We start from the raw sequence: 26,204 nt of genomic DNA, 5'->3' as shown, positions 1-26,204 counted from the left end.
GAAGCCAAAAACAGCTTAAAAATCGGCCAAAGAACGACAAAAAACCAATATTTCGGCGCAATAGACAGCTTGATTTAATTGATTTTTGGGGTTTAACGTCCCAAAACCACCATATGATTATGAGAGACGCCGTAGTGGAGTGCTCCGGAAATTTCGACCACCTGGGGTTCATTGACGCGCACCTAATTCTGAGTACACGGGCCTACAACATTACCGCCTCCATTGGAAATGCAGCCTCCACTGCCAGGATTTGATCCCGCGACCTGCGGGTCTGCAGCCGAGTACCTTAGCCAATAGACCACCGTGTTGGGGCGCCATAAACAGCTTTCTGGTGGCCATTACCGACCACTGGTCGGTAACTCGGCAAAAAAGGAAGCCTAATTTGCTCACTGTTTCAGCCATACTTTGGGCTCCGGAGAATCCTGGGAACTCGCCGAGGACCACTATTTAGAAGAAGAATCTTACGACAGAACGAAGAAAGCTGGCATTCTTCTCAGCTGGGCGTATCTTTTCACTAAAACATAGTTGCGGCGAACTGCATCCCGTTTTTTTTTTTACAGTAATGCAGTAACTCTGCAGAAAATTGGAACAGGGCGATAAAATTGGTGCCATTGAATTCAATAAAAAACGGTAATAGCGATAGAAAAATTTACGGTTCTTGTAGCTTTTTTTCAACACCTTAAATTTATAACCCTTCTTAACAAGCTTAAAGTCTTGCGCCATGTGGCCAGACGGAAAACGTAGTTTGGCAAAATTCTCTGAAATATTGATTTTTTTTTTCAAAGGAAAAGATGCCCAGCTTCAGCAAAAAAGCACCCTGTCGAATTCAGCTGAAAAATTATAGAAAAATCAACGAAGGGTAAAGCAATTGCCATAAGTGACAACATACGTCGCATGATTACGTGCCATACGGGGGCGGCCATCTTGAGTTGGAGTTTCTTAGTTTAGCGTTTAGGAGCTTCTATATTGGCAAGAAGCAGAAAAGCACGGTGACAAAAAAGAACATGTTGAAGAATAGCCCAGGGAATGATAGGAATGCCAAACACAGAGAGGATCAGTCAAATTAAATTATCAGATTGACACACTTAGGCAAAACGCAATGCCTAGAAAGACAGACAACCTATGAGGCAAGGGTAAACAGTGAGCAAACGCTTGAATAAAAGAGGCTAGGGAGCCCTTCAAGAAAAACATGTGCTCGTGTCCTCTTCTACGGATGGTGGTCTGGAACAAAAAAACTTGACTACGCCTAGTCATGATTATGAAGACGATTGGTGGTCTTCAGATGAGGAAATTCCAGATACTTGGGAAACGCTTACAGAAGATAGCGAACTCAACCTGAAATCCCGTACTAGCAAGAGAGATGAAAAGATAGTTCAAGATTCTCTAGAGGAAAATAAAGAGTCACAGTCACAGCAGGATTTGGTGCAGGAAAATACAGAACACAAAGAACACAAAAAAGACAAAGAAGATGAAGGATTAGATCAAGACACTACAAAGAAAAATTCAATGGCAAACCAAATGCTGAAACAACTGACAAAAATAGATAAATCTTTATGATGGTGCTTCTGGCATTTCCTTCTGGTGAACAAGAAAAAGAACAGTTAGTAAATAGTATTTTGACAGATATTTGTAGAATTAAGAACCTGGCTTTGGAAGCTACCCATGAGGTGGCTAGACTAGAAGAAAGTCGAGATAAAGAGCAAAACATGAGGACAAGGGTCCCATCGTATGCGGAGGCCGTCACAAGCAAGATGAGTATAGGGCAGGAGAGGGTAATCAAATTCCCGATTTTCGCCAAAAAAATGTGGATTAAGAAAAGTAAACAACTAAAATTGCAATCTTGGTAACATCTGACAGCTTGATTTCGGAAGAACGAAAGGCTGCTCTAAACGTGACTAGATGGCCGTCATCAGGCTTTTCTGCTGCTCTGTCTGTTGAGAACTTCACCGTGTGCACTTGGACGTAAATTACAGAATTGTATCCCGTAAAACATCGTCTAGGCCTAGGACGATGTCATGGGAGCATTCGGGAGGAATAAAGCAGCTGCAAACAAATGCGTGTCTGTCAATGCCAACTCAGGTCGTGCACTTATCGAGAGACGGCATAACGCGCCCACCGGCTGTACGTATTTGCGTCCTGTACCACGGCGTAGCAGCTTTCTCCACATGCGTTGTCAGATTTTTTTCTTATGATGGAGTAGTCACCCCCGTGTCTAATAAAGCAAAAGCATCCTTGCGGCCATCGAGCATTACACTCTAAAAAATGGCCCCGTATCTGCATGTTACACTCCATATGTCGTCGAAAGACACTTCCGTCTGGAGAGAGTGAACAAAACACTTATTTAATGTTCTGCGCAAAAAAATCAGTGAATGGTATACTGGAGGCGCTGCGTTAAAGTGCCTCGAGCGTGCAGCGGAGGCAAACGACTGCATCAATCATGTCACACGAGAGACATGAGCGCTATCTGGCAGTTATCTTGGAAAACAAAGTGCAAGCGACCTGTGCACACATCTCGGAGGTGATAAGGCGTAGAACTCAAGGCGACGGGTATGTGCCAGCACCGTGTCGTCTTAGCAAAGAGTTGGAAACACTTGCCTTTTCGTGCAAGCGTCACATCGTCAGCGCAGCGTGATAAGCGCTTCGGTCCATAGAATTACTTATGCATGCCTTTTCTAGAAAAAAGAACGCATACAGAATATTTACGTGTTAGTATGGTGCCTAAGATATGCGGAATAATTGCTTTTTACATGACAATCGCACTAGTCTGAACGCTGAATCTTGAGCAATATTGGTAGACGCTGCGGATGGGGTCGGCCGTTCGGAGTATCATTTGTCCATTTTGGTGACGCTTAACGCGCTATTAAGAGCGGGCAAACACACAAATGTACAGACAGACAGACAGACAGACAGACATACAAACAGACAGACAGACAGACAGACAGACAGACCAAAATTTCTGCATTGAAGGTCCCCAAGAATGACTATTGGCTTTAAAAAGTAGCGAGAATGGAGCAACTGGCTCTATTTCTCCTTCGGCGCAGCGACTTTTTCCCTTTCGGACGCTTTATACGTCACGTCCTCTCGCGGCAAGAACCAAAAAAGCAAAGTTTCTCCCGCAGTGTTCCAGTTTCTCCTCAGCAACAGTCAGGGTTGTGCACGCGCGCATGCGCACGCCGAGCCTAGCCTGCCGAGGCCAGTCACGTGCGATTACCTTTACGTATACTTGGTGCCAGCAACGGAGAAGTGACGTTTATTCTTTTGTTTTATTGACATACAGTAACGTGAGTGCAGATAGTTTTCTTCATTATTGTTAGGCAGTCGCGCGATGCTCCCCACACTACCGTGTGTGTCTCGAGTTGTTTTATCATTTATACTGCCAATTTGTCACAAATAAAAGGAGCTCTATTTCCGTTAGACATTTTGTTTTATCGAATACCTTTGACTGCAAATAAATAATGGATTCTTTTTCCGTGTCGACACACTTGCTAAACATACACGTTTTTCATTTCGCATGGCACTAATAGCACTCTTCGATTCAACGAAGCGCATAAAAACATCACAGCTAATTTTTTCATCATTTTAGCAAACGTAATACCACTGCACAGTGCTAGCGTGAAAGCACCATCCTATACAGTTGCTGGTGTGCTACGTGCCGCAACCGTCATATGATTATCAGACGTGCCGTAGTGGGGTCTGTGGATGAATTTCGACCCGCTTAAATTTTTTTACTGTGCGTCCCAACGTAAGCACACGGGTGTTCTTTGCATTTCGCTCCCACAGAAATGCAGCCACCGTGGCAGAAAGTCGAACCTGTGCCCATGAGCATAGTTACACGACACCCAATGCGACTAAGCCAGCCCGGCATGGTGATAGCCCAAAGGTAAATGGGCGGCAAAGATTCATCAAGCATTTATTTGCCAGGCTATAGTACAGTCACCAGAAACTTTAAACAGCATCATAATTACACTTTCCTGAAAAATAAACCAATGACGTCTGTCAATTAAAGCAAAATTCTCAATCGCATGCGTTTTGAATTGCGCATGCACTAAAGTTAGGACAGAATTATGCACGCGTGCAGTATGCCTTCCTCGTCCACTCAATTCTGCTTTGCCGTGCAGAACTGAACTGAAATGCACTTAGAATAACAGATGTGCACAGCAGGTCAGTACTGACACTTCCACTTACTTTTGTGAAATGTGTATTACAATTACAGAGTAACAGTAACCACCACAGTCACTGCGATAACACAATTGTGACGCAATGACTGCGAGTAGACACGCCAGTTGAATAACGAGACGTTGACACGCGAGTTTAATCGCGAGACGTAACTTTAGCCGAGAAATTTGCAGGCACAGCATGCTAAAATATTATAAAACATTCGTGCACTGTAGCGCCAGTTCCTCCACTAAAGTAGTTGAGCTGCCGTGATGCCCAGAATCACTGACATCGCTCTTAAAAAAATGCCGTCAGGTGCGAAGTCATCTTCCCTTATTTCTGTCGCACGATCCGTGTTCTAACACACGTATAGGCCACTGAGATGGTCGGTATCACATCACAAACATTGTGATTGAAGGACTAGCAGTGTATTGTATTCATGTCCAACGGTCACACAAGTGGTAAGCGCGTAAATAAAATGTAAAGAAACGTTTACTTAAAACAACTAAACGAAGGCAACGCAGCGATGGCGACAAAATCTGGTCTGCATGCTGCGCCCTCTCCGAGTAACAAGAAGTAGAATAATAAAAAAAAATACATGAATTCTGACACGGAAAGCACGCGGCAAGCATTCGTCATCCCTGACGGCTCGCTTTCGAATAACGTAGGCTAAAGGTAACTCCTCGCCAACCATGCAGATAAGTTTCACAGGCTCTGCGTGAATTTGTAGCGATTACTCTAGCGTGTGTGTGCGATGCGGAAAGCGCTATTGCTACCTCCACAGCGTGCACGGAGATGGAAGCCCGATATGAGAGCTCGTGAACACGTTGGTCCTGGTGAACTACAGCGGCCATGTATTATGCACTGGACGACGACCCTGCCACATCCACGTATTATGCAGCTGGCTCAGATCTATATTGGTTTTCGAGGGCCAGAGCGCACGCGCCTAGTCTGCCTTCGTGTGCTTGCGAGTGCACGTTTCGAAGAACGGGAGAAACCCAGAGCTTGTGGTTCCACAGCTCTGGAAGTCTGCATGTCTCCTCTGAAGTGCAATCGTGTTTTATGTGCAGGCGGTCTAACAGGTGGTGCCCCGATATCGTGTGCGAAAGTCGCATATATATTGATTGGAGAGATGCGCCTCCTTCAATTACAAATAAAAGTTGAGCACCCCCACAGCCGACAAATTGGCATTGCAGGTGGTTAGTTACCGGTAGGTCTAAAGCTTGCTTTTTAGCCTTCCTAATGATGGCGTCGATGCGTTGGTCGTGTTGCTTGGTAATGCGAAGGTAGGGTACAGAGTAGAAAATCTGGCTGAGTGCAAAGGGATGGACGAGTCGAAGCGTATCCCTGCCCCTCAATGCACAGCATTGGTTGGAAACGCGATGAATCTTACGTCCGATCTGTTCGCCTATGCGTTGCAGCTTGGTAATGGTAGATTCCGGTTTGAGTCTATTATGACAGCTCTGAACAGGCCAGGATCCTGACCTCCTCGAATTTTCTGACAGGAGCTCCCATCAAAAAGATACGTAAGTTGGTGTCGCCTTTGTGGTAGGCTCTGACGTGCAAAAGCTCTGATTTTGCTGGAGTGCATTGGATACCACAGCCGAAAGCATAGCTATCGACAATAGAAGCGGCCCGCTGGAGGCAGTCCTCCATTTCTCCAATGTTCTGTGCAGTAGTGTGAATTGTTATATCATGCACGTAGAGTGCGTGATAAATTCCTTCCACCCGGTCGAATCGATGTGGAAACTGCATGTAAGCAATGTTGAAGGAGAGCGGTGATAAGACCGCTCCTTAGAGAGTACCCCTTGTTTTCATAGTGTATGAGCCATATTCGTCATCGTGAATTTTATGCAAGGCCTGAAGGTTCGAGAGGAAGTCTCTTACGTAGACAAATGCCATGTCATCGCAATATGAAGAGTTCAGGATTGCCAGAATGGTGCCATGACGAACATTATCAAAGGCACCTTTCAGATTAAGAGAAAGCATGGACTTGTCGTTGTGTCGCGTGACAGTGGGTTGTATTATATCATGGTGCAACTGAAGAAGGACACCCTGAGCAGACTTATGTGGGCGAAACCCAACATAGTGTCTGCAAAGATGCCCTTTGCTCCCACGTATGGACGAGATGATCACGAGTCATTATCTCCATAAGTTTACCCACACATGAATTTAGTAAGATAGGTCTCAAATTGTCGGTACTCACCATCTTACCCGCTTTAGGAATGAAATTGACTAAAGAGGTCTTCGTGTCGATAGGAAGTGGATGTCCATCCCAAGTCTGGTTTATGTATTCTAACGAGTGAATGCAGGTTGAGTCCGAAAGATTGGCCAACAGGTTAACTGGTATGCAACCTCTACCCGGAGCGGTACCTTTGCGCATCTTAGCTAAAGCCGCGCTTAGGCTAAGTACCGTAAAAGGGGCATCAATGTCTGGATTAGGCTTGCCCGTGTACTCGTACTCTGGCCCAATGGGATCCCCTATGCGACCAACATATCGGTCACACATGGTGTCTGCGAGCTGAGCCGTCGTGCCTTGGTACCAGTACGAAGCCTGTCGGAGTTGTCGCTGCGTCTCTCCTCTCGTTCGAGAAGGGCAAATGAGGCTGCGAAAGAGGCGCCACGATCCATTCGAGCTCATCTGACGCGCTGCTGCATCACACTTCTCGATCCAATTTGAGTCAGTAAGCTTGGAGGCATATTGTGTTGCTTGTTCCGTAAGCTCAGTAATGCGAGCCTTAAAATTGCGATGAAGCTTTCGTTTTTTCAGCGCTTGCCAAGACTACTGCTTGTCTACCTCGATTGCAGAAGGTGAATGTCTACTGTGGAGACCTCTTAGGTGGTATGAAGTATTCTAACATCTTGTTGCTTAATCGCATGCAAATGCTTTGTCAACTCCGCATAGCCGCCAGAAAAGAGCACGGGAAGAATGCTCTGCGTTCTGAAGTTGTTCTAATCAGTCGATTTGGCTTTGCCCCCCTTTTTGCGAGTAGCCTTCACCGGAAGAGTGATCCGAACAAGGTAGTGATTGCTACCAAGTGATTTCCCTAAGTTGTCCCAGACGGGATCTGTCGCGTTTGTTACGAGAGACAGGCTAGGACACGTGTTACGGGTTACCGAATCGCCCACGCCTGTGGGACATGCCGGATCTGTGAGGAGCGTAAGACAAAGTGTGGAGATTAGCTCTGCCAACTTGCGTCATCCCACCGTTTCAAAGTGGTAACCTCAATGAAGGCTAGGAGCGTTGAAGTCACCAAGAGTTACTAGAGGTTCTTCCACAGCGATTTTAGCGCGCGGTAGAAAATTTCATTAAAAGTCACACGTTGCTCAAGCGCAGGTCAGTAAATGCTCAGTATGTGTGTTGAGAGATCTCGGTGCTTAAGTGGCCGGACCTTGACCATACTGTAGTCTTGTGTATTATCAGCCTTGTTCACCAAAATACACGTTGTAGCACGCTCTCCCCCCCCCCCCCCCCGGATAAAGCTATACCCAGTGAATTTAGCTTCTGATCTAGGCATCTGAAGAGCCAGGATTGCTGGTGACGTACCAGGCGACTGCTGGCAGAGCTGGTCGTGCGACCGTTTCCTTCATTTTCAAAAGCCCCTGCAATTCCACTGAGTGATCTCGAGTTTTTTGCGTTGTTTGATTATTGGCTTTCTGTTGATGTCGGGTAGCTGCAGTGAATATTATTTTTAAATATAGAGTGTAGGCTCAGTTCGCGATATTGAAGTCACCTCGGGTAGTGGCACCAGCATCTCCAGGGGGGGGGGGGGGCAGTCAGAATGTGTTCCTGCGAGGCTGTGTCCTGACGAGGGATCACCGTTGACCAACGCGTATCTCGAAGCGGGAAACGCAAGCGAGAGTGGCTTTTTCTAAATTAAACGCTGGTTCTGCCCCGCACTATTGACAGAACAGAGTCGGCCACTGCAGGAATTATGCTCTCCACAATCTACGAGAGCTCGCGTTGCCTGAGTTCCCTGATGGAAGCCTTGACGCTTTCAAAAATTTTGCCTGGCATGTCCACAATTGTGCGTTCCAAGTGTTCTAAACGGTACTCCACAATGGGCATACACAGTATATGGCCGAATGATGTGCTGCCCGTAGAGTTCGAGTCACCAGACAACCCTGACGCGATTGAGGCTCATCATTCAAGTCCATCGGCTCAGTTTGCTGCATAGGCTGCGAAGTGCCAGCCTGTGTCTAAAGCTCTGTAAGCCTGGCCAATTTTGTCTCTAGCTCTTGACTTTTCTTGGCTAAATCTTCAGTGTGGCGCCTGGGTTCACCATTTTGCCGCTGTAGGGTGATTTTACTAGCGGAGGGGGAGAGATGCCCGAAGGCAACGCCAACCCAACCGCTCCCCTTTGTTTGAGCGTTTGACATAAATGGGAAGTCCTTGGTGTTGAAGTTAGCACCTTTATCCTGGTCTCTGCCTTTTCGGTCGTCTGGACTTGCACAGCCTTTCCCGGTGCTGAACAAGGCTTTTTTTGTGCAGGACGAAGCTCTCTTGGGAGATGACGTCCACATCGTGTTGCTCGGTGACATCCTCGGTTCATCGGCTTCCGGTACTTTTCTGTACAATCAGCAGCACCGGTTTGATAGCTGCCTCCGCAGATGAGGCAACGAGGCGTGTACTCGTGCTCAGCAGCACCCTCGGAAGTTGTAACCACTTGAAAGCCACAGCAGCGAGGACGTCCTGACTGCTGCCTCGGGAAAATGTCAGCCCGATGCCACACCGTGCCACATTGGTGACATGCGGAAAAAGTCATCTTATAATATCTCCTTGGAATGAACTGATCGCTGCTGTACACATAACGGGGCACCCTCTTGCCTTTGAAGGTGACCACTGCTGCGTCGGTTTTGCCAAGTAATCTCACTCAGAGGATGTTGCCGTGCTTCCACCTCAGCTCTTGCTTTTGAAAGCCAGATGTATTACTGTGGTCAATGTTGATGACAGCGTTGCATACGTCGCCCGAGGCTTTAGCGTGACCGTAGAACGAGAGTTGGCGGCTCCTGACTACCAATATGACGGCCTTGGGAAGCCTCTCGGTGGTGGGCGCTGAGTTCAGTTCACACAAAATCACATTTTGATCCCATACAGGCCAGACGGTGAGGTGAGTTCCGCCTCTCCACAGTCCCCTATCAAGTTGCATACATCAGCACCAGCTTGCCGTGAGACGGTCACCGTGAAGTCCAGCGTTTTGTGTGGCCTGAGCATAACTCTGAGTTTGTCATGCAAAATGCAAAGTGTCTGCTTCGGATACTATTGGGGTTTGAAAGTTCCTCCCTTCTAGGCCGCACTAGCTGCGTCCCCATGCGTTGCAGGCGCAGAGCGAGACGCCACTTGTTGCTGCACGGCGGCTCCTGTGTCCTTTAGTGCCTGCGTTTTCTGCTTGCATCGCCATATTCGGACCATATAATCCCAAAGCTCGTCTTGAGATGTCGAAAGATCGTTGAGTTCTGCAGTAGCCATGCTGATGATTTGAATCGAAGCAGGACAGTAACCAGTCACTGAAATTTCCTAACACTCAGAAGTTACGAAAAAATGGGCACACCCTGATGACAGTGGTGTCCACTTGCATCGCTAAACTTCACAGAGACGAGAACAGCAAAATTAGCGGGGTTTCAGTTGAGTGATCGCGATTAACTATGGTCATTAGCGGATAAGAAGTGTGATGCACGTTTGTCACGGAGGTGCGCTTTCAGCGTCCCCGCTGGCTTGGCAGACAAGTGTTATGAGTACAAGTACTAGGCTACAAGGAGGCGTTTGGATAATTGGCTGAGAATACGCAGTACCTCCCCCGTTTGTCACGCGTGTGAAAAAAAGCTTCGGGCAAGGAATATTGCGTTGTCACAGAGCCGCGCAAATCACTGACGTGACACAACCAAAAAAAAATAAATTCGGCAGATCCCACGTACCCGGCAATCGACTTTATGCAAAGTATGCGCATGGGAAGGTGACCATGTTGCAATTTTTTTAACGGAGCAGCATGTCATAAAATAACGCTAATTATATATACAAATGTTGCACGCACAAATATGTGTTGAAGAGTTTCAGATGTTTATATAACAAGCTGTTAGCACTTGCGTGACGATTCCAACTGGAACATCCATATCAGCAAACCAGAATCTCATATGAAGCGCTGATGCTCGCGAGGATTGTGACCCTGGGCACTGTTACATAAACGAACTTCAGTGCATAGCAACTAACGACAATTGGACGTTAGCCTGACGTGACCACTGTATCAAAGGTGTACATATGTAATGTTTATAATATTGGGTAGGCAGCACTGCAACCACTATTAATGTTTCACGAAGATTAGTCTCTATTTGAACAGTAGTTCTGAGACCTAGCGTAGCTCTGTGGTAAAATGCTTCACTACCACGCAGACTACTTGGGTTTCAATCCAGCTGGAACCCTGACATTTATTATTTACATTCGCCAAGTTGACGCTACCGATGTCGGGTATTTCTTAACACTTGCGCGTTATAATTGCCCATGCGTGTCCTCGTCGTTCCTGTGTATATACTAAGTGTCAATTACCTGTGGCACATACCCGCATACCAGCGGCACATACCCGACCGTGGGTATGTGCCACTGTTCAACGGGAAGTATTTGACGACGTACGTGACAGGATTGTAACATTACTCATGTCTTGACCAGCGTGTGATATTCGTCAAACCATCTTACTCTTTCATGCTAATTTTGGTTCAAGTCAAGTTAAAGGGCCAGTCAAAAGGCTCCAACTTTTTTTAAAACCCCAAACAAGCTCGATAAATCATAGAGCAGACCACATAGATGACGTTTCTGAATATAACAGAGCTGCGCCCAGCGCGCTGCCTCCATTTCGAAAAACAATTCCGACGCTCCTTTCCTACACCTGACCAATCTCCTTACACGCGCAGTGATGACACTTTGGTGATCGGCGACGTGACGCAGCACGCAGCTCGTCTATTGGTCCAAACCAGGTCTGATCTCAACAAACAGTAACGAAGTCAACACCAGTTCCTGTTTCCAGCCACAGCTACGGCAGAGCTAGTCAATCATAAGAGTTGCGACACTCCCCATGGGCTTCATGCAACGAGACTTTCGAAAGCGGGACACTTCACTGACCCAGTCTTTGGGTGTGAGTAAGGTCCCTAGATGAAACAAGTCAGAGGTGAGTGAATTGTTGCGCCACCTTTCGATCAGCACACCCACTATTAAACGCAATAATTGTGTTTTGTGTTGCTGCTGCCATGTGACGCGACAGTCTGCTAAAAAAGGCGAACTCCGAAAAAATTGGGCCAACTTCATATCCAGGATATGGGAGGCATTTCGCTGCTAATTGTTGTGGGCTGAAAATCGAGAGATTAGGCTGCAGAGAAGCATCGCCGCTGGGTAAACAATAAACCAGGCAGTGCAGCAAGCGGAAGTGCGTTGCAACTGATCGAGTTCGCCTATGACGCCAATCACTGACGCCTTGTAACATTGCCGAAGCTGGAGGAGTCATGACGACGAGCCACATCTTCCCCTTCTTCTGAACAAGAAGGCTGCCGAGACCACGCGAAAATTTGAAACCAGCTGACTGCGACGTTCTAGCTCTTGTCATTTCCTTAATACAGCACGTATTCGGAAAATTTTTCCGGCAGCGTGTTCACGAAATGGAAGTACACATATTTCTTTTTACAACAATTTTTGGACCTTAGGGTTGTTTACTGGCCCGTTAACAGGGTTACCACGACAGAACCCAAACGTGAGCGGCTGATAGATAGATAGATAGATAGATAGATAGATAGATAGATAGATAGATAGATAGATAGACTCAAAGTGACCGAACTTCGCAAAGAAATGCTTCGAATTTAATATCGAAGCATATCTAGGGATTTAATGATGATGAGTGGGGCGAAGCGCTTGTCAGGCCGTCCGCGCTTTCGTGCATTCGTTTTGTTCTTGCTTTCGTCCGACCGTCCGTCCGTCCGTCTATGCATGTTTCCTGGTGGCCATCCGTCTGTCTGCGCATTCATCTATCCGCCTGTCTGCTTGTCTGTCTGTCTGTCCTTCCATCCATCCATTAAGTGAACAATCCAAGTATCGCCATCTCGCATATTTTTATCATATATTCATCATATGTGCCGCCATCCAGCGGACATTCCAAGCAATAAACGGGAGGTGGCTACCTACTACTACGACAAAAAACTACTACTACTACATACATCGCGGACACGCGACCCAGGGCTTAGGGAGCTTCACCCGTAAAAGACTGAATGAGAGAACGCGCTGTCTCGAAGAAATTTTCTGTTTGTTTACTCCTGAATACAGGCTCGTGCTCGCCGCAGTTCATCGCCAGGTAATATGTCCATGGATTGAATGATGATGAGTGGGGCGAAGGGTGCGTCTGTCTGTCTGTCTGTCTGTCTATCTGTGTGTCCGTCCGTCTGTCCGTCCGTCCGTCCCCTTTATTCCTGTATAATCGTCCATCATACTAAAACCAGTAACGCGATCTAGTGATATTACCTAGTTTGATTTGATTGATTGATTTGTGGGGTTTAACGTCCCAAAACCACTATATGATTATGAGACACGCCGTAGTGGAGGGCTCCGGAAATTTCGACCACCTGGGGTTCTTTAACGTGCACCCAAATCCGAGTACACGGGCCCACAACATTTCCGCCTCCATCGGAAATGCAGCCGCCACAGCCGGGATTTGATCCCGTGACCTGCGGATCAGCAGCCGAGTACCTTAGCCACTATACCACCGTGGCGGGGCAATATTACCAAGCACATTGGAGTTACTGTATATGATACCTTTAGGTAGCAAAGTTGCGCCAAGGTGCGCCATCTTGGGTTCAAAATGCCTTGTTGGAAAGCCATTCACAAACCGCGTAGGAGCAACGCTCACGCGTCAGAGTGATACATAGTCCCTCAATATTGAGAGACTATGGTACAAGCATGGCTTTATTTTTTTTGCTTTCTTTCTACTTTTTTAAAAGTATGAGCAAACCTCTGTTGCTCCGGTCATGTCTAGAAGCCTTGATTTGATGCTTACGTTCTTCGTATGTAATAATAAAACAAAGTACATTGGCTCATTGAACCAGTGAGATATATATTCATGGTCGGTTACTATAGCTTCGTCTTCTTTTCCGCTGTTTTTTCCATTTATAAAAATGAAACTATTTTTTCACTTTTTAGCACGATTGAAACAGTTAGGGATGAATATTTTTCATCGTGTTAGACTCATTCGGTAACTTTTCAGGGAGCCAGGTGAAGATTTATCGCCTTAAACTGAATCGAGCTGGATAGCGATCGAGTACCGGTGCGACGCCCATTTTGGGCGCGGCTCTCTATTACGCTCGATTATATTACAATGGCGGCTCACGACAGCTGATGTGAATCGTTGTTAAACCACCCTGTCGTGTCCAACATACTTTCCGCGTAAGGTTTGAAAGCTGCACTGAATTCACGTAATTCACGCGCTAGCTGCAACACCTTGCCGATTTGAATAGGTATAGTTTAACTCATCCTCCCTTTATTTGTAGTGTTATATCAGTCAGACCAATTGAGACGTATGCAGCCAACACACGCTGACCCTCTGTGCATGTATAACGTATTCACTGCATCTGTGGGTAATACAAATTTAGCAAGTTTGCAGCGCCATGAATAGATGAAAAAGATGTAAACGTTTATTCCTTCCTCACTGATCACTAATCTTTCTCTAGCGACACCCGCTGCATCCGTGTCGTACAATTTACCACAGAATCACTCGCTACCAGATTTCTCCCGGCCAACAGGTCACATGATTACAGCACCGATGAAGTGCAGCGAGAATAACAAAACAGCCGATGTCAATCACACTATTTGCAAGGTGTTCCAAAGCACGAACAAATGAAAAAAAGGACAGGGTAGACAGAAAGTGCGCTGACTTCCAACTAACTTTATTTCACAAAGTGGCAAAAATTTACACGTCTAAAATGGAAGATTACAGAGCATGAAGGTAAAAAACAAGCCTAATCTACACACCAGTAACAGCACATGTGACAGGTCCTCTAATGCCTGAAAGCCCAGCCAGGTAATCACGTTCAGCCTGTGATAAAGCAACCGATGAAGTGCTTACGCATTTATCTCCTAGCACGTGTATTTTTTGGCTTCGATAATTTCTCGAGTAAGCTCGTCCCTGTGCCTTGCCAATATAGAGCACTGATCAAAGAGGGGGGTGCACCCACAATCTCGGCAATGAATGCCAAGATGCCCTTGTACCACATTGTGCACAGTGTTTCGGTGTTCTCGCAGGCGGTCGTTTATGCACCTGCCGGTTTGGCCGACATAGACGCACCCACACGTCAGTGGAATCAAGTATACGACTCCCACTGCGCATGGGACGTAGCATGTCCTGTGCGCGACAGAGCACGCGGCAGAATTTGCGTGAGGTGTATTTACCCGTTTGCAAAGCTTCTGCAATTTTTCCGGTGCTGAAAAAACAACAAGAACGTTGGCGTCTCGAGCAATCTTTTTTAGCCTGTGTGAGACGTCGTGCACGTATGGTAGTACGACAGGCCAGCTCTTTCTGACGCTGTTGGGTTTATCTGGTTTGTTGCCTCGCTTCACGATAGTGACCAGATTTTCGGCCACTGAAACGAGAACGTGTGCGGGGTAACCGGCTTTGGTGAGGCGCTCCACTTATAGAGAAAAGCTGCGGTGTACCATGTGGGGGCAAGACTTCTTTAAGGCGTTGGCTAGGCAGAGGTTAGCAATGCCCCGCTTGACCAATTTAGAGTGAGCTGAGCCGAAAGGCAGAAGTGGCTTGCCGCTTTTTGGTTCATACATCCAGCAAACATGTCGGGGTTCTAGCAAAAGCTTCAAATCTAGAAATTTGAGGTTGTTATCAGTGGGTGATTCATACGTTAGAACTAATGGTTTCAGGCACTCTCGAAAAACAGTCAACACGTCAGAGGAAATGGTCTGAAAATTTTGACTGTCGCATTTCAACAAACACTAAATAATCATCAATAAAACGGCAGACTTTAAAAACCACAGAGTCATCAAGTTTGTTTGACAAGACACGATCATGATGTGCTAGAAATATGTCACTGAGAATGGGTGCCAAGCATGAACAAATACATACTCCGCTTTCTTGTAAGTAGTTTTTGTCATCCCATGATACAAAAGTGGCCTTCAAATAGAAGCTGAGTAACTCTAATAAGCTGCTGTTCTGAATTCCAGTGCGCGTTTGGAATGCTGATGATCCGAAGTTGTATATGGATTCTTCTACACATTTTAGTAGTTGATCATGCGGTAAAGAGTAATAAAAGTCCTTAATATTCACAGACATTGCCTGGAGTCCTGTGTTAGTTCGCCCAATAATGCCAATAACAACGTCGGAGTTTTTGACCAAAAAAGGGTCGTCTATTGTTAAATTTTTTAGCTTTTCTTGCAAGAAAAGTGCTACCAACTTTTGCCAGGTCCCCCTTTCTGTTACAATGACCTGCAAAGGGCAGTCAATTTTGTGAGTTTTCGCAGAAAATAACAACTCAAGGCTAAGCTTTTTGCAGCTATCTATCGCCTTTGAAATCTTCTGAAGCCCCAGATTCCCGGCAAGAGTTTTCGCACGCTTCTTAAGCTTATTCAGACAAATTTTATCACTCTCGTTGAAAAGAGACTGCATTGCCTGCATGGCTTTCACCTTAAACATTGAGCGAGGAAGAACCGCAAAACCACCCTCTTTGTCAGCCTGCAGAAGTGACAAGGAATGTGCCTTTAGGTACGCGACAGTGCCTCCTGTGTTGACAACTTTGTTCGAGGACTTACATCTCGATAGCCCCTGCACGCGTTGGGCAACACATCTATCACATTCAGAGTCAGGAGCACGACGGGCGACTTGCCTGACAAGAGTGAGGAGCTCGTGCGGTGTTCTTGAAGGTGCCACTGCGTACTTTGGTACGAGACATAGGGTGTGCTTAACGTTGTCGGGAAGAAAAGCATCCCCGAGAACATGCACAAGGTCCTTAGCAGCTGGAGATTTCCTTGGTGTGATGGCCCGCAGGTAACTGAGCGTCTGACGCCACATGAACTTGACGTTTCGGTCTACGAGGCTTGAGAGTTCACGACACTTCTTTTGTTCAACTGCTGTGCGTTCGTTCTCTAAGATTCGTAGTTGCAGGGCTTGACGGTACAGGCCAGCTTGCCGAAGCCATTCTGAGCATAGAACCTTGGATACTCTTAAACCATGGCCAACCGAGGCAGTGAGGCCACCAAACAACGCCTTGACTTCGGGAATAAGTATGTTTAGCGGGATGAACTACGCCAAAGAGCGTGCGCGGCAAGCACGCTCTTTGGCGTACTGCATCCGGCTACTGCGGAATTCATAACAGCAGCTTATTAGAGTTACTCCGCTTCTATTTGAAGGCCAGTTTTGTATCATGCGATGACAAAAAACTACTTATAAAAATGTTGAGTATGTATTGGTTCATGCTTGGCACCCATTCTCAGTGACATATTTCTAGCACATCATGATGGTGTCTTGTCAAACAAACTTGATGACTCTGTGGTTTTTAAAGGCTGCTGTTTCGTTGATGATTATTTAGTGTTGTTGAAATGTGACAGTCAAAATTTTCAGACCATTTTCTCTGACGTGTTGACAGTTTTCCGAGAGTGCCCCTGAAACCATTAGTTCTAACGTATGAATCACCCACTAATAACAACCTGAAATTTCTAGATTTGAAGCTTTTGCTAGAACCCTGACATGTTTGCTGGATGTATGAACCAAGAAGCGGCAAGCCACTTCTGCCTTTCGGCTCAGCTTACTCTAAATTGGTCAAGCGGGGCATTGCTAACCTCTGCCTTGCCAACGCCTTGAAAAAGTCTTGCCCCCACATGGTACACCGCAGCTTTTCTCTATAAGTGGAACGCCTCACCAAAGCCAGTTACCCCGCACACGTTCTCGTTTCAGTGGCGGAAAATCTGGTCACTATCGTGAAGCGAGGCAACAAACTAGATACACCCAACAGCGTCAGAAACAGCCGGCCTGTCGTACTACCGTACGTGCACGACGTCTCACACAGGCTAAAAAAGATTGCTAAAGACGCCAACGTTCTTGTTGTTTTTTCAGCATTGGAAAAATTGCAGAAGCTTTGGAAACGGGTAAATGCACCTCACGCAAATTCTGCCGCGTGCTCTGACGCGCACAGGACATGCTACGTCCCATGCGCAGTGGGAGTCGTATACTTGATTCCACTGACGTGTGGGTGCGTCTATGTCGGCCAAACCGGCAGGTGCATAAACGACCGCCTGCGAGAACACCGAAACAATGTGCACAATGTGGTACAAGGGCATCTTGGCATTCATTGCCGATATTGTGGGTGCACCTCCCTCTTTGACCAGTGCTCTATATTGGCAAGGCACAGGAACCTGCTTACTCGCGAAATTATTGAAGCCGAAAAAATACACGTGCTAGGAGATAAATGCGTAAGCACTTCATTGGTTGCTTTATCACAGGCTGAACGTGATTACCTGGCTGGGCTTTCAGGCATTAGAGGACCTGTCACACGTGCTGTTACTGGTGTGTAGATTAGGCTTGTTTTTTACCTTCATGCTGTGTAATCTTCCTTTTTAGACGTATAAATTCTTGCCACTCTGTGAAATAAAGTTAGTTGGAAGTCAGTGCTCTTTCTGTCTACCCTGTTCTTTTTTCCTTTGTTCGCGCGCTGAAACGCGTTGCAAATATGACTACGCACCAAGTAGCCCAAGCTTCCACTCTTGTCAATCGCACTAGATCTGCCCGGAAACATCGTAGCGTTGGCTTCTCCACAGTGCAATTTCACCACTTATGACCGCTTGATGGCGCTCGGCGAATAGGGGCACTCAACTCCTGCAGGCGGAGTGAGCGACGCTAGGAAAACAGTTGCGCACTTCTGCCACATAAAGGTAGCATATACAGTAATTCTAAAGCACACATACACACAACGCCATCGAGTGAGCATTTCCTAAAACTAACTACTAGAAATGGCTACTACATCATAGTACTGCAGAAGACGAAACGATTTACAACCGGTTGAGCTTCGACCCCGAAAAACTTTGAACCAAATGGTAATCGAGCCCGGTTGACCGGGTGGAAGTCTAGTAGTGTACCACTGAGCTACGCCGATTCTGGAGGGTGTGCGGCAAGCAGCTTATGCAGTCTTAATGTTCGGCGAATATGCGCGTTAACATGTTTGTAGGGCAGTTTCAACCAGCAAAATAACCATCGGGCGTTACAGTATGCGAATGGGGTAACCAGCTGACTGCTTTAAACCCTCACACATGCCTCTGGCCGAATTTTTTCTTATAGTCAGCCACAGCGTCAAAAAAATGCACGTAGTGCCTAACAAGTGTTCTGCAGCAGGTAACTGCTTTTTCTAATAATGTAAATATTAGCATACTAGACGCTACCCCGCTACAGAAAAATTATGATGATTTATTAGGTAAAAGGTTCCTAGCAAGTTTACCCATAATTGTTGCCTGAAGTTGGTGAAAAAGAGACGTTCTGGAAAAGACACTCGTCCCTCTTTCGCTGTGACTTTGCTTCGCTTTCTGCGCCGGCCCGGTGGTTTTCTTCGGGCACCTTTAGGACACCTACAGGACACAGTATACGCACATTCTACAAAATGTGCCGTCTTCGACATTCATTGAAACGCGTGTTTACTTCTTTATTTAGATGTATCTAGCTTTCATTCTCAAAGAACGCTCGACGCAGACAGCGCCGCCGAGTTTCGGTAGCTTTGCGATTGTTTGCGATCATTATGGTAAAACTAGGCCCAGTACGCGAAGAATAGGCTAGTAGGCTATACTGTCAATTTCTCGTGTCGTTGACGGAGCCAGCAATGTGCGTGTTCACAAGAAAACTCGCTATTCGGGTGAACCTGTGTGCTGGAAAGAATAACTCGAACTACACTGATAGCGATGGACACCGTGAGCATCGGCCGTCCAATAAATTATGACACGCCTCCAAATTCACAGATATGAGATATACGTTTTTTCCAGAAAAAACATCCTTATTCGCCTTGCGCGCGCGATCAGATAGGAAGGTTCTGCGACTATCTAGATAGTTTCCAGGCATTCGGGTGTGGTTAGTGCTACACAGCGGTGACATATTCTGAAAGTGACGTGGTTACAACGACCTTGAGTACGCTCACTGCTGCGTTGATCACTATCACGACCATTTGACATGTCGAATGTCCACAAAGGCTGTAACCCGCACACTTTTTTTAATAGCGACTTACGCAAATATGTATTTTGCGCCGTAATAGCTGCTTTAGCCTAGTGACACATCCTCTTTGCGCTGAGTGAAACTTCAAAGCACTTACCGACTCAGACGTTCCACGAGCCCACTCGAAAGAGACCGGTGGGTCGATGCTGATGCTGATGCTGATGACCTTTGATCGATGGCGCTTACCCACAAGGGAGGATGGGCCAAGAACCGGGCGGCAGGATACTTAAATAAAACTAAACTGAAAATGAAGCCAATCTGAAAAAGTAGCTTAAAATATGACTACCAAAAAACAAAAATGTGTGCTGAGCAAGCGGTCAAACCATCTTTTGTTTTTGAAAGACATAACTACGAATCGTAAACTAAAGATCTGAAAACGTAGTGGTTCACTAGCATGGTAATCTTTTAGTCGCGTTGATGTAATCAAACACAGCGGAGCATACATCCCTGTGGCAGTAACCAAATGAAGTTCCGCCAAGTGATAAAATTACTGGTAGATTTACTTGTATTCCGAGCTTTTGTAATGGGGTTACTAAAAATCTTTTCCTCTGATAAGAATAACGATGACAGAATAAAAAGAAATGTTCAATTGTTTCAATTTCGTTGCACCAAATGCATAGCGGTGACGCCTTGAGCTGAGCTTTATTAAGGTAATAATTTAGGTTCTGAGGCAAATATGTACACGGAAGCACACGCGCAAGTAAACAACGGTATACCCCACCATCAGAAACGGCAAAAAAGGCGATGGGTAAAGAATGCTGATGATGATTACAGGTTGTCTTTAATTTTGCAATGCCTAATCCCGGAAAGTACTGGGAAATAGGTTCGTATTGAAAGATGTCTTGGACCAATCATGAGGCATCGTGAACAAACACTTTGTACAAAACGTAAACACTCAGTCGAAATTTTCAGCAATTTTCTCGCAGAATGGCTGTACGAAAACTACAGTATTCTTTACCTCTAGTGTGGCGTTTGTTTTTCTAAAAGGGCCGAATACAGAAACGGGAACGCAATAATTTCAAGGGAACGCCATGCACGCCGAAGTATCTATCTTTTTAAGGACACTTGTAATCAAAATGAGGCCATTCGTTATTATAGTGCCGTCAACATAAAATTGTAGTTAGAATAAAAAAAGAGCTAATATTCACCTGTTGTAATTAATTGATATGTGGGATTTAACGTCCCAAAACCACCACATGAGTATGAGGGACGCCGTAGTAGGAGGCTCCGTAAGTATTGACCACCTGGGGTTCTTTAACGTGCACCCAAATGTGATTACATGGAAATACAACCTTTCCACCTCCGTCGGAAATGCAGACGCCGCAGCCGGGATTTGATCCCGCGACCTGCGGGCCGGCAGCCGAGTACCTTAGCCACTAGACCACCGCGGCGGGGCTTGCATGTTGTAATACCACCTCTGTTTAACCGATTCAACCAACTTACAGTGCAGACTTTCTTACGATTGTACAAAACACTGTAAATTATATTCATCATCGCCAACCCTGATTTATTTTTCTCCGAGCACTGGCCTAGATTCCACAAGCCACAAGTTATATTTTTGCAGACATTACTCAACTCCCTAAACGTACAAATTTGTAATGTGCGTCATTTGATGATGCAACCGAACTTCATAGACATTGTTTACAGCCGTATTTTTCCAAACCACGCGAAATTATTACTTCATAGAATTTGGAATGGACTGTTGAGCACCTCCACTGACTGAGCACCTCCACTGACTGTTCCCTGTCTCCCTTGTTTTCCTTCAAGTTTGTGCAGCAATTCAATTTTTCAAGTATGAACCAAATAGTCTGCAAAAAAGTATTACCTGCCCCGCCGCGGTGGTCTAGTGGCTAAGGTACTCGGCTGCTGACCCGCAGGTCGCGGGTTCGGATCCCGGCTGCGGCGGCTGCATTTCCGATGGAGGCGGAAATGTTGTAGGCCCGTGTGCTCAGATTTGGGCGCACGTTAAAGAACCCCAGGTGGTCGAAATTTCCGGAGCCCTCCACTACGGCGTCTCTCATAATCAAATGGTGGTTTCGGGACGTTAAACCCCACATATCAATCAATCAAAAGTATTACCTGCGTTTAGTTCCACGGAGTCTTCGAAAGGCGTGGATCATTTTCGCGAAGCCAGCGAAAAGAGTCATTCACGCATAGAACAAATGAACCAATCGCTACGCTTGAGGCCGCAAAAAGTGAGTGAAGCACCCATGTGTTGCCCAGCGTAATCCTGCGCATTCACGTCACACTGCGCATTATGGTATAGGGCCCCAACGCAATCGTGGCAAAGTAACAGGTTGGTTCTATTCTTTGGAAGAGCGCCTTTCGCCACGTGCGCAGCGTACACTTCTGACGTTTTATTCATTTGATGTTCGCGGGCTCGCCGACTGCAAAGCTTGCAGCTTCAGAAAAGTTCAAGGGAGAGTTTTTCCTCCTCGCGCAGTCTTTAGCTGCTAGATCGATCGTGCCTTAGGTATAATGCACTTGCCGCCTGCAGCTATCGACGAATCTGTCCAACTAAGCGTGACCTGAAGCTTTCCGGGGGGGGGGGGGGGGGGCTAGTCAATGCCACTTGAACTATTTGAAGCCTGCTCACTCTATCTGTCGAGCGCTCTCACGTCACTCCGCTTAGACAGGTCTGTTTCGCTGCACAGACGTGCCTACGCTTGCTCTTGTCGCTCGACAAACATGGATGGCCAAGCCCCCACAAACATTTTCGTGGCGTACTGGTGTGCTTGTTGGCAACACGACAAGGCTGTCTTTTTCTGTGTCCGTGAACTGCAGCATGAATATGTCATGCGTTGTGTGCGCTGGATAATCGAAATCTGTACTGCTGCAAATCTGAACGGTTGGGCGACGCTGCACATGCACGGCTAAATGTCGCTGCAAAACAACCGAAGTAGCAAGTGTTCTCGTTTTATAAAGATAACCGTAGAACGAAATGAGAGCGTGCCGTCATCAAGCTGACGTTTACATCTGTTTTCTTTGTGACCCGAAGGTACAGCCCCCAGCCTTTTTAATAATATCGCGGAGGCATCGGCCGAAGGCAGTATCAGAACCTTATAACGGCGATAACCTGCGAGACCGGCTTTATACGCACAGGCGCACAAAGCAGCGCCTGCACAAGCGTCGCCTGCCACGCTATTACTTTCAGGATGATGGATGCTTTACCACATTGACTGCATAGGTCTTCTTTGATAAAAAAAGAAAAAAAAGCGGAGTTAACAAAACCATACACACAACTTAAACCTTGATCTACCGATTCATGTTTTCTTGATTTTTCCAGTGATTACAGTCAAAGAAACAGCTCAAAGTTAATACGCGAAGAAATTTCAATAAACAAGTATAAAAAAGTAATAAACTGCAAAAACATTTTATCACACAGTGTTTGTCAGTTTATTTTACCTTAAGCAAGTGGTAGCATTAGCAGCAACGAATGCTGTTGAACGCAAAGCTTGAAATAATAAAAAAAGCTAAACGTTCGTGACGTTTCTATTTGAGATTGAGCGCACTATACGGGCGCCTTTGAAAAAGGAAGGGATTGTTTCCTCCCGAAAAGAACAGCCTTGCAGACAACGTTCGTGCTGGCGCTGCCTAATGCGCTTGGGCGTACTGCTTCCAGTCTCGCAGATTATCGCCGTTGTAAGGCGCTGACACTGGGTGCGGTCTAAAGCTTTAGTGCAGCTGACGTTCACCCGATAATACTAAAAATGCTGTAGGCTGTACGTGTGTCCGTACTGCACATTCTCAAGTTGTTCCAAACCTTATCTGCACTATGTTCTGTTCTCGTTATAAATTAAAGGTGTCATGCGTGCTTCTGATTTGTTGGCGTGAGCGCTGGCATTAAATTAATAAACGCGCGTGGCAGTACGTTTTCAGAACGGGCGTTTTTTCCTGCAGGGTCGGTAAACACTTTCCTATTGGAGATTAGCGCAGTGGACTTCTTGGATTACCCGTGTTTACTTGGTTGAGAAAAATGGAAGAAATCATGTTGCATTGATAAGTGCATGGGGTTTGTGCATAGCATTTTCTTACCACTTTATGGCGGTAACCTAATTTTATGCCAGTCTCGTCAGCACCTTAGCCTTATGTGTTTCTTTTAAATTTAAATGCGTGGAGACACTCACGGTAAAGTACTTTCCTAAATGGCTTTCAACTGTGTGAGCTATACTTCAAGCTAGAATATTGTCACGGGGTCGTGACGAGGCCAAAGGCAGAAAACTTCGTGTTGGGATATAACTGTTTATTTGGGCGAACCTGTGCCCGGTAAAGGGAAAGTCTAATTGCAGCAGCAGTCTTGCACAGATAGCAGTCTCGGACTGATGGCGGTGAACGCAGCGTCGGCCTTCGATCAACAACTGACAAGCGGCGAAGCGCGTCGACATTTATACCCTTGCCGTCGAATGTTCTAGCGTTATCGCTGGCGGTGGCGTAGGTTCCAGAACAATCTGTACAGTTCGCACAGTGGGCGTGATCTTATCGAAATGATCTACTACAGTCCGGAACCCTCTAGAAACCTGCAGGCGCGGCTTGCGCCGAGAATCGTGCGGTGCTTCTGAACGATAACAAAAACTTGTGAAATGGAACGTGGCATTGCCCCCCTCTGAAAAAAAGCATCGTCCCGATGCTTTAACTAAAGATGAAGGTACAATAATAATGCAAGAAAGTACAATGAATAAAAACAATACAACAATAATACAAAAAAAAAACACTGTTTCAGTTTGTTAACGTCCATGAAACGGCTTGAGGCGCGCGACATGCACGACTTCAGGTCGCGATCGGCGTCGTTGAGAGTTCGTGATGCCATCGGGGACAACCTCGTAATCAAGTGGGCCGAGACGTCGAACCACCCTGTACGGTCCGAAGTACCGTCGCAGAAGCTTTTCACTTAGTCCACGTCGGCGTATCGGCGTCCACACCCAAACACGTTCACCGGGCTGGTATTCCACGAAGCGTCGTCGAAGGTTGTAACGGTGGCTGTCGGTCGTCTGTTGATACTTGATACGAAGACGCGCAAGTTGTCGGGCTTCTTCGGCACGTTGAAGGTACTCGCTCACATCGAGGTTTTCTTCGTCGGTGACGTTGGGTAACATGGCATCGAGCGTCGTTGCCGGGCTCCTTCTACGCGTAGACCAATTTGTATGGAGATATCTGCGTCGTCTCCTGCACCGCCGTGTTGTATGCGAAGGTCACATACGGAAGAATGGTGTCCCACAACTTGTGTTCGACATCGACGTACATTGACAGCATGTCGGCGATCGTCTTGTTAAGCCGCTCGGTGAGGCCGTTGGTCTGTGGGTGGTACGCTGTCGTCCGGCGGTGGTTTGTTTGGCTGTATGCCAAGATCGCTTGAGTTAGGTCGGCAGTGAATGCCGTTCCTCTGTCGATGATAAGGACCTCCGGGGCGCTGTGACGTAGGACGATATTTTCGACGAAAAACTTACCTACCTCGGATGCACTGCCTTTTGGCAGGGCTTTTGTCTCGGCGTAGCGGGTGAGGTAGTCGGTAGCGACCACGATCCACTTGTTTCCGAAAGCCGACGTCGGGAACGGCCCCAGTAGGTCCATACCAATCTGCTGGAAAGGTCGGCAAGGTGGATCAATTGGCTGCAGAAGTCCCGCTGGCCTTGTCGGCGGTGTTTTGCGTCGCTGACAGTCCCGGCATGTCCTCACATAACGAGTGACGTCGGTGGTAAGACGTGGCCAGTAGTACCTTTCTTGTATCCTCGAGAGCGTGCGGGAAACACCGAGGTGCCCTGCCGTCGGATCGTCGTGCAGGGCCTGCAGGAGTTCTGGTCGCAGAGCTGAAGGCACAACAAGGAGGTACTTAGCTCGAAGCGGTGAAAAGTTTTTCTTTTGTAGAAGACCGTTTCGTAGAAAGAACGACGCAAGTGCGCGCTTGAATACCTTCGGGACTTCGGTGGTCCTGCCTTCGAGGTACTCTATTAGGGTTTTAAGTTCCGGGTCGGCCCGCTGTCGTTCAGCGAAGTCGTCGGTAGTTATCGTTCCCAAAAAGTAGTCGTCATCCGAGTCGTCGGGTAGCGGTTGGTCGACAGGCGCACGAGAGAGACAGTCAGCGTCAGAGTGTTTTTTGCCTGACTTGTAAATGACAGTAATGTCATATTCTTGAAGTCTCAGGCTCCATCGTGCGAGGCGACCTGAAGGGTCCTTCAAGGTGGCTAGCCAACACAAGGCGTGGTGGTCGCTCACAACTTTGAAGGGCCTGCCGTAGAGGTAGGGGCGAAATTTCGACGTAGCCCAGATGATGGCGAGGCACTCCTTTTCTGTTGTGAAATAATTTGCTTCTGCTTTGGATAGCGATCGGCTGGCGTAACTAATAACCCTTTCAAGTCCGTCAGCCTTCTGCACAAGAACGGCGCCAAGACCTACGCTGCTTGCGTCAGTATGTATTTCTGTTTCGGCGAAATCGTCGAAATGGGCAAGTAACGGAGGCGTCTGGAGGCGATGTTTAAGCTCCTGGAAAGCGTGTTCCTGTGGCGTTTCCCACTTGAACTCCGAGTCGGCCTTGGTAAGGTTAGTGAGAGGATCGGCATGCGGGCGAAGTTTTTCACGAACCGCCTATAATAGGCGCACAGGCCCAGAAATCGGTGCACGGCCTTCTTGTCAGTGGGCGGCGGGAAATCGGCGATGGCGGCTGTTTTCCGTGGATCGGGACGAACTCCAGACTTGCTGATAACGTGCCCCAGAAACAAGAGCTCCTCGTACGCAAATCTGCACTTTTCTGGCTTCAGTGTGAGTTCGGACGTCTTGATGGCTTGAAGTACAGCTTCAAGGCGCCGAAGATGCTCGTCGAAACTCGAGGAAAACACG

The 26,204-nt window shown here is 46.9% G+C and overlaps 1 protein-coding gene across 1 annotated transcript in view; it reads right to left on the bottom strand.

The window, feature by feature from the left end:
- The window catches only part of LOC142767697 (uncharacterized), a 311,889-nt gene extending 290,189 nt beyond the window's left edge, over positions 1 to 21,700 (bottom strand). The window contains exons 1-2 of the mRNA XM_075869890.1: positions 21,453 to 21,700; positions 19,471 to 19,614 (exon numbers count right to left, since the gene is read on the bottom strand). The gene's annotated coding sequence lies outside the window, so the exon portion shown is untranslated. The remainder of the gene's footprint in view (positions 1 to 19,470; positions 19,615 to 21,452) is intronic.
- Between the last annotated feature and the right edge of the window lie 4,504 nt (positions 21,701 to 26,204).

This window comes from Rhipicephalus microplus, chromosome 7 (assembly GCF_043290135.1).
Source record: "Rhipicephalus microplus isolate Deutch F79 chromosome 7, USDA_Rmic, whole genome shotgun sequence".
NCBI lineage: Eukaryota > Metazoa > Arthropoda > Arachnida > Ixodida > Ixodidae > Rhipicephalus > Rhipicephalus microplus.
This window is presented reverse-complemented; position numbering and strand designations above follow the sequence as displayed.